Source organism: Mastigoproctus giganteus, chromosome 14 (genome assembly GCF_048544385.1).
Source record: "Mastigoproctus giganteus isolate SK-2022 chromosome 14, ASM4854438v1, whole genome shotgun sequence".
Lineage (NCBI taxonomy): Eukaryota > Metazoa > Arthropoda > Arachnida > Uropygi > Thelyphonidae > Mastigoproctus > Mastigoproctus giganteus.
This window is the reverse complement of record NC_143588.1, coordinates 1,745,458-1,754,018: the sequence shown is the minus strand read 5'-3', so window position 1 is coordinate 1,754,018 and position 8,561 is coordinate 1,745,458. Positions and strand designations below refer to the sequence as shown.

The following is an 8,561-nucleotide window of genomic DNA, read 5'->3' as shown; positions in this document are numbered from 1 at the left end:
CATACGCAATTTACAGACACAAATACGGGTTAATGTATTTAATTACGGGTAACCCTAAAATAATAAATTTTTTTTTGTAGTTACAGGAGAATCGATCTCTGTAAGCGAATGATAAATGGTGAATTAACCCCAGGGGCTCACATCTGGTGAGTATGGGCTTGGCACACCCAGGGTCCTGAGCTGGATATCGTCATTCTTCTCTTTCTTGGTGATTCCCTTCTACTTTTGACTCTAGTTCTCTCTCGCTCTGGATCAGAACGGAGTAATTCTCGGGGTAATTTTTTTTTTTTTTTAGCTGGTGCGGCGTAAGCCTCAGGCTATTAATAATAATAATAATAATAATAATAATAATCTGTTATGTTTTCACGGAAGACATAATATTGCAGAAATAGGAGCATGTTCACCAATGACTTTTCATGTAATACACGTGGAAAATAGCAAGCCTCGTGTCTTACAAAGTTGTGTGGCACCAAAATAACTGTAGTGGGCGATTCCCCACACGTTATAAAGAGTATTTGGTAACCGTAGCGTAGTATGCACTCGCCTTTGTGGCTATGACCACAGAGTAGTATCTTCCCAGAGTAGTATATGACTTGACTACTCTGTGGCGTATCTTTCAATGTCCATGAATCGAGAAATGGTAGGTTGTGCTTTAGAGTTTCGAGGCTGAATGTTACTGGCGCCACCACAGAAGAAGAACGCTTAATTATTTCCATTTGTTTTATTTGGATGTTTTGTATTATTATTTGATATTATGATTTGTAACGAAATTAAGGTGGCCAATTGGATCACCGGTTTACAGAACCCGAAAATAAACATTTTTATTCTTTATGAAGTAAATCTTGAGGTCTTCAGTCGAATCGTTCTGTTGACTTACACGGTAAGTTAGAATCGGTAAGATGAGTGGCAGCTGTCATTACAAATGAATGGAAAATGCAGCAACGAAATGCCGTTACTGTTTAACGAAAATAAATTGTAAACTGTAATGGTTATTTATTTCTAAACAATAAAAACAGTAAGTTCAAAATTTGGCATAAAACTAAATTTTGCAGTTTCCTATTTTTGTTTTTCTAGAAATTTTAAGTCAGTTTTTATATGATTATTACAACAGCTCGTACTGTAATTCTGTTTCTTATTCTTCGTGGATATGGAGAAACCTTCTAAAGCTGAATGGCGACCTCTGGCCCCACAAGGATTGATCGCCAACAGTTTTCTCTTATGTGTAATGATTGGATATTACACATAAGAAAAAAGCAAGTTGTACCGATCAGTCGCATGAATCATCGTTATGTTATCCCTCCCCGGAAAACAGTCAACATATGACCTCTGAACAGAGCATACAAAAACATTCTTTTGGAATAATCTTGGGCATGAGCATGCAAAAACATGCTTTTAGAAAATCTTGGGCATGAAGTAATTATCCTTCTTCCCTTCCCGCGCCGGGGTGGCCGTTCTGTAGTTACTCTTGTGGATGATAATTATTATCTTGGGATCACTGTTACCCATATATGTGTAACAGTGATCCCGAAGACACCTGATTTATTTGAATAACCCAAATTTCAGACTGTATACACAAATGGTTAAGTAAACACGAAAACTATAAATGTTACTTTCATGTTTGATATGTTTCTGATGATGTAAAGCTTGTCTTAGTTTGCAGATGACAACAAAAGCTAGTGGCACTGATGCAGAGTATGCAGTGCAGCATGAAAAATATTTAGATGAAACAAGCAGATGGACTGAAAAATGGTAGTTGACATTTAACATTGGTAAATGCATTTGCTCCAGAATAATATATCATTTGTTTAATGCAAAATTCAAGATAGTGGAGAATTAAAAAGATCTACACATTGTAAACCTAAGATTGTACAGTCTGACATTAAGTTCTCCAAGCAGTGAAGAGAGGTTGCTAGAACATCATTCTGCAATGATATTGAGGAACTTTTCCAGCAGGAACAAAGAGATGATTATAAATAAATAAAAGAAATAAATTATTGTTGATAAGTGAGGTACATATAGTACATAATACTAGAGACAATATTATGCATCATGATGACATGCCAGGAGTATTATTAGGTGTGATAATTTGAATAATAATGCATATGCAGCTATAGAGTAAAGTGCAAATAAAAACAATATTTAATGTGGTTATAATAATTGGAAAAAGTATTACAAAGACCAGGATTATAACAATAAGACAAAGGCCAAGAATATTTATAGTTTCGTAGATTTGATTAACAATGCATAAAACATGAAACACAAAGAGAATAAATCTTTACATTGCTGTACATTATAACTGCATAAAATATGGCTGTGAAGTTGGAACAACATCGAAAACATGGATTTTGATCACAGTATCATTAGATGATATAGTATTAGTAGTTGCAAATGATGCCGGAAAGCAAGCTTATACAGCATTAGCAAAAAAAAAACAAAAAAAACCACATCACCTATCAGTCCCCTCCAATAGTTTATCTAGTCCTAATCATCTTTCCTCAATTTGAATTTATGTCCCCTCATGTCTGAGCAAGAGGAAAAGAATGCCAACAGCATTAATCTTTTGCATAAACCACCCAAGGCCAAAAATACCTTAATCAGATCACCTTGCAGGTGTGTAGTCTCTAGACACTGCAATCTGCAAAACTGAAGTCTTTTTTGGTAACACTACCCTTTTGTTCCCTTCACTAATCTCATATCCCTTCTCTGTGCCTGTTCCCATATACCCAGTATATAAGGCAGTGGTTAGGCCATGTCCAGAATACTGCAGGCAGATTTGGCAATTGCATTTTAGGACCGACATGGATCTGTTGGATAAAGTACAGAGAAGAGCAATAAGATTAGTTGGTGGCAGAAAAGAATATTCTGACCCAGAAACTCTGGTGTTCTGTAAATTGCACTTTGTAAACTAGTCATGGTGTATGGTGACCTAATTCAAATGTATATGGAATTAAAAGGGTTAATTAATTACTGTTAGAACAAGCTTCCATCTGGTGTTGTGAAAGTGGGAAGTTTGAATAAATTTAGCATTAGCATTACTTGCGGCATATGATGCAAGTACGCAAGCTTAAAGAGCATCAGCCAAAAAAAAAAAAAAAAAAACACTTCCCATTTCGCCCATCCGGGCACTCCAAATGTTTGTCTAGTTCAGCCTTAACACGTTCACTGTCCAGGGAATCACATGTGATGCACAATCGTTTTTTGTAATAAGTTCAGGCATCATATGTGATTCCCAAGGGTCTTGCCAGCTTAAACATTTTTAAAAAATTGGACTTCTGACCTGTGTTTTTAATCTTTTGTGGACTTATTAACAAGAAAATATTTTTTTAGAAAAGTTAATGAACCTGCATAAAAGTTTCCTAGTTTTTACACATAGCTACATCAAATATTTCAAATTACATGCAATGTTAGGAGTAAATAAAACAGATTTCAAAATGTTAAGAAAAGTGTATTTTATTTCAGAAGTACAAAAAACTGAAAAAAGACTAATTTTTACGTTTATTTTCAAAACATTTCATATAATATGGCTTCTCACATGATTTACATTCAGTATGAACTTGTTTGGCAGCCAATTTGGGATTTTTTCCAGCAATTTTTGCTTCTTCGTAACATCCGTGACACCTTTTCCTGTGAATTTTACCGTGGGAAAGCCTCTGAATTTCCGACAGAAAATGCTGAGATGAAGATTGACAAATGGTTGTACTAGAGGTTGGTTCCTTTTTGATTCCCATCAATTCTTTAGTAATTGTCTCTCTCACTTCTAAAAGAGACATTTTGTCTTTCATCTCTTGCTGCAATTCATTGAAAATTATGAATGTGTTCACAATTGCTGTCCCAAAAACTAATTCTATTGCAATTTTTTTATACCATATCAATGATTTTCTCATTGGTGACTGGTAACTTGAAAGTTGGTCTGATCCCCTTTTTTGCCTTATTGTATTCAGTTATCATTTCTGGTTTTACTTGTTCATTTCTTCTTCCACACTTCTTCATTTCATCGCCAAAACACGTTGACAACATCAAAACATCTCTCTTATCATGCCACTTAGTGATCACAATATTATCTTTTTGCATTGTTATTTTTTCACCCCTGCGTAATTTCTTCTGGATTATTTCCTTAGGAACTCCCAATCTATTACTACGAAGTGTACCACACAAATTCTGTTTTATTTGATTTCAGGTAATTTGCAAGAGATATGCTAATATAATAATTATCTGCAACTAGAAGTCGCCCTTGGTTTATTAGTCTGTCTAATAGCTTTATAACCACACATCCAGGTTTATCGATTCCTGGCAGGGTTTGCGGGGTTTGACCGTTGTAAACATCGAAAGCCCAAACGTAACCATCTTTTGTACACAACTTGTATACTTTCAATCCATATTTGTTACTTTTTGAAGGGTTATATTGCCTGAATAGAAGCCGACATCTGAACGGTATCATAGATTCGTCGATAACAACAACATCCCCGGGAAAGTATAAATTACGTAAATTTGTAATTACTAGATCAATAAGGGGTTGAATTTTATACAATCTATTAGAATGTTCTGCTGTGTTATCTGCAAAATGCCAGCATCTTAGTAGGTTAGTAAAACGATTGTAAGTCATTCCAAAATTATGTAACAATGGATGATAGTACATAGGGTCTGTTTTCCAATAATACTCCCATCTCGGATATGAAACAATACCTGAGAATAAGATGAATCCCAAAAACTTTTTCATTTCACTTTCATTTGTATCTTTCCATCGTTGCATTCTTCCTTTCGCTGTTACTTGACTGTTCATAACCCGATGAGCATATAAATTTGTCTGATTCACCATAAGATTCATGACGTCTTCATTTATAAATTTATAATAAATGCGGATTATAGAAGCTTTACCATTTTCCATTATACTGTCAATATTTTGGATACCGGATGGACCTATGAAAGTTTCCTTCTGAGGTGGAGAAATGTTGTAAGTCCAAGGACTTTTACTAACACTAGCAGAACCTTCATGTTGCCTTGATGTACCTGCCATATCCGTAAATTGTGTCAATATTTGTTTCATTTCATTTCCACTGTCAATATCAGGCTCTGAAACTGTCTCTGGTACATAATCGTCGTCGCTATCACTAGAAATTGGCTCATAGTCACTTTCCTCCAATATTCTTTGCAACTCCTCGTCACTAAGTCCACGACTAGCCATTTTCACACTAGAAAGTAACCAATAACTTGTGACCGTGTCCGAAACACTTCAAGGTCAACAATATAACCTCAAAAGTAATAAAATTGGCGGGTAGTTGTAAGAGAATCATACGTGATTCATGGACGTGGAGGAGTAAATTTGTATTCACAAGTCCAGGCATCACATATGATGCATAGTAAAAAAAAAAAAAAAACACATAAAAAACATTACATACAATATACAAAATAGCTATATGTACATATTTACGTACACTTTGATTAATCATATCTGGTTTCATATCTGGACTTCTCAGGTCACGCAAATGTAATATATGGGGACAGTGAACGTGTTAAATTTATTTAAGCTATCAACTTCCACAACAACAACAACAGATGGAAGTCTGTTGTTGTGGAAGTTAATCAGTCCAAACAAGATTTTGAACAGACTTAGAGTAGAAAACTTGCTTCTTGCCCTAATAGTAACCGAGCATTCTGGTATCTTGCCAAAGCTATTGGCCGCAACTTATGCCCAACTCTGTCGAGACCAGATGGTTCTGTTGTCACTTTAACCAAGGATAAAGCTTACCTACGAGCATCCCATTTTCCTTCCAACTCATGTATTAATGATCTTGGTAAAACACCTCCCACCATTTTCAACATGCTCCATTCACTGCCTCCTGTGGTCTTCCGTCAAAAGGATGTTAGAAGGATTTTGACGAATCTTGATGCTCAGAAAGTCCTGATTGTATTTCTCCACTTCTCAAAACCTGTGCTCCTGAACTTACTCCTGTTCTTTGTCGCCTTTTTTCACTTTCTTATTCCAAAGGTGTTTTTCCTTCTGCTTGGAAATTTGCTCATATCCAGCCAGTTCCTAAAAAGGGTAACATATCCTTCCCATCCAATTATCCGTCCTATTGCAATTATTTCTACTTTTCTAAAGTAATGGAGAAATCAATTAGCCGCCAACTCTTAAACTACCAAGAAACCTTCCATCTGATAAACGATCGCAAGTATGGACGTCACTGTCGATCCACTGATGATATTATGGCTTATGTTACCCATTTATGGACAAATTCAATGGAAAAGTTCGATGAGACACAAGCAGTTGCTCTTGACATCTCAAAGGCTTTCAATCGTGTTTGGCATGAAGGTCTTCTAAACAAGCTTCCATCTTATGGATTGCCAACTGTTTTTTGTGATTGGTTATCCAGTTTTCTCTCTTGATCGCTCACTGAGGGTGATGGTAAATGGCTCTATGTCTTCTAACTTCTCCACTAATGCTGGTTTTCCCCAAGTTTCAGTTCTTTCCCCCACTCTTTTCCTCTTGTATATTAATGACCTTCTTCCATTGACTGGAAATCCTATCCATAGTTTTGCATGAGATATATCAACTTGCCTAGATTTCTAAGCAAGTTGATATATCTCTTTTGGGGATTACCTTAACTTCTAATCTCTCTTGGTACAAGCACATTGTAAATATTGCTTCCTCTGCATCTAAAATGATAGCACATTGCATTCCACTTTCCATTTTGAGAAACCTTGTCCTTCTCAATCAGCTTTAACTTCTCGAATATCTGCTACCAATTCCTTAAATGCCGATCTACAGGTAATTCTCCAGTGGGGTAAAGAAAACTTACCTGATTTCAATCCTTCTAAAACTCAGTCTTGTTTTATATCTTGCAAAAAGGATTCTACTGCTCCTATGCTTATCTTTGGTGACACTGATTTCTAGGCAAGTTGATATATCTCTTTTGGGGATTACCCTGACTTCTAATCTCTCTTGGCACAAGCACATTGTAAATATTGCTTCCTTTGCATCTAAAAACTTGGTTTTCTCTTTCGCTCTTGGCGTTAGTTTTCTTTCAAACAGCTGTTCACTCTGTACAGATTACAAAACTGCCCTACCATGGAATATTGTTCTCACATCTGGGGTGGTGCCCCCAAAACTTCTCTCAGGCTTCTAGATTCCATTCAGAAGAAGGCAGTTAAGTAAATTAATGACTCATCTCTAACAGAGTCTCTCCACTCGCTGTCTCATTGATGTACTGTTTCTGCTGCATGCCTTTTCTACGGATACTTCCATGGGCACTGTTCTTCTGAATTGGCTTCTATAATTCCCACTCTCTCTCTTTCAAAACAGTCAGAAGCCAACATCCATTTACTGTCCAACTTGTTTATTCATTCAACTGCTGTTTTGTGGAACAACCTTTCTTCATATGTCTTTCCTGAAAATTACAGTCTACAGAATTTCAAGTCTAATGTCAACAAATATCTTCTCTCATCTTCTCAACCTCCAACCGAAGCATGGTACTAAGTACTATAGGTTCTAATACCTCTCTTGTTTGGGGTTTTCATAAAAAAAAAAAAAAAAAAAAAAAAAACTACCTGCTGGCTAAATGCAAACTTCCACACATCTGTTCTACAACTGTCTTTCCTCAATTTGAATATATGCCCTCCCCCTCAGGTTCTTAATCTCAGCAAGTGGAAGTATCCCATCAGCATTGAGCCTGCTCAAATAAGATCACCTCATAGGTGCCTAGTCTCCAGATGCTGCAACCGAAAGAATTTAAGCCTCTCCTGGTAGGAGAACCCCCTTTGTTTCTCTCACCAATCTTGTTGCCCTTCTCTGTACTCATTCTAGCAACTCTACATTCTTCCTAAAATGAGGACTCCAGACCTTTATGCAGTGCTCAAGGTGGCCTGACCATTGCTTTATACAAAAGTATAATCACTTCCTTGTCTCTGTTAGCAAAATTCCTATATATCATTAACAAAACTCCATTACCTGCTCTGGCCGCCCATCTGCACTGCTCAGAGAACTTCATATCCAACTGCACAATTACCCTCATGTTTTTTTTTTTTCATTCTCCACCACACAGTACCACACAGTTCGTACGTTTCTCTGGAGGTTCTGTTACCCAAATGCAGTACTTTGCATTTGTCAATATTAAACTTCAGTTGCCACTTCTAGCCCATCTACCTAATCTTTCTAGATCCTGTTGCAGTAGCATACTGTCTTTACTATCATTAACAACCCTGCCAACCTTGGTATCATCTGCAAACATGAACATTAACCCTGGTATACCTTCATTGATATCATTAATAAATACATAAAAGAATAATGGGCCCAGCACTGAACCCTGGGAGACTCCACTAATAACATTAATCCACCTAGAGCAGTATCCATTTATTACCACTCTCTGCCATCTCCCACTCAACTATCCCTTTATCCATTGTAGCAACTTACCCATAATACCATATCTCTCCAATTTGTACAGCAGTCTTCCATTTGCAACAGTATCAGAAGCTGTCCTGAAATCAAGTATATGATATCAAAATTATTTAAATGGGGATCAGACAGATTATTAGAAGGGATGAGCTCAAACATTTTTTATTTATTA

General features: G+C 36.4%; 1 protein-coding gene across 3 annotated transcripts in view; it reads left to right on the top strand.

The window, feature by feature from the left end:
* The first annotated feature begins 581 nt into the window (after positions 1–581).
* Positions 582–8,561, top strand: part of GABPI (zinc finger DHHC-type palmitoyltransferase GABPI) — a 71,781-nt gene continuing 63,801 nt past the window's right edge. The window contains exon 1 of one of the 3 annotated variants that reach the window (XM_090389232.1): positions 582–640. The gene's annotated coding sequence lies outside the window, so the exon portion shown is untranslated. Of the gene's footprint in view, positions 641–694; positions 881–910; positions 1,016–8,561 lie in introns of those variants that run through there. The other 2 variants (XM_090389230.1, XM_090389231.1) reach the window with 2 other exon arrangements.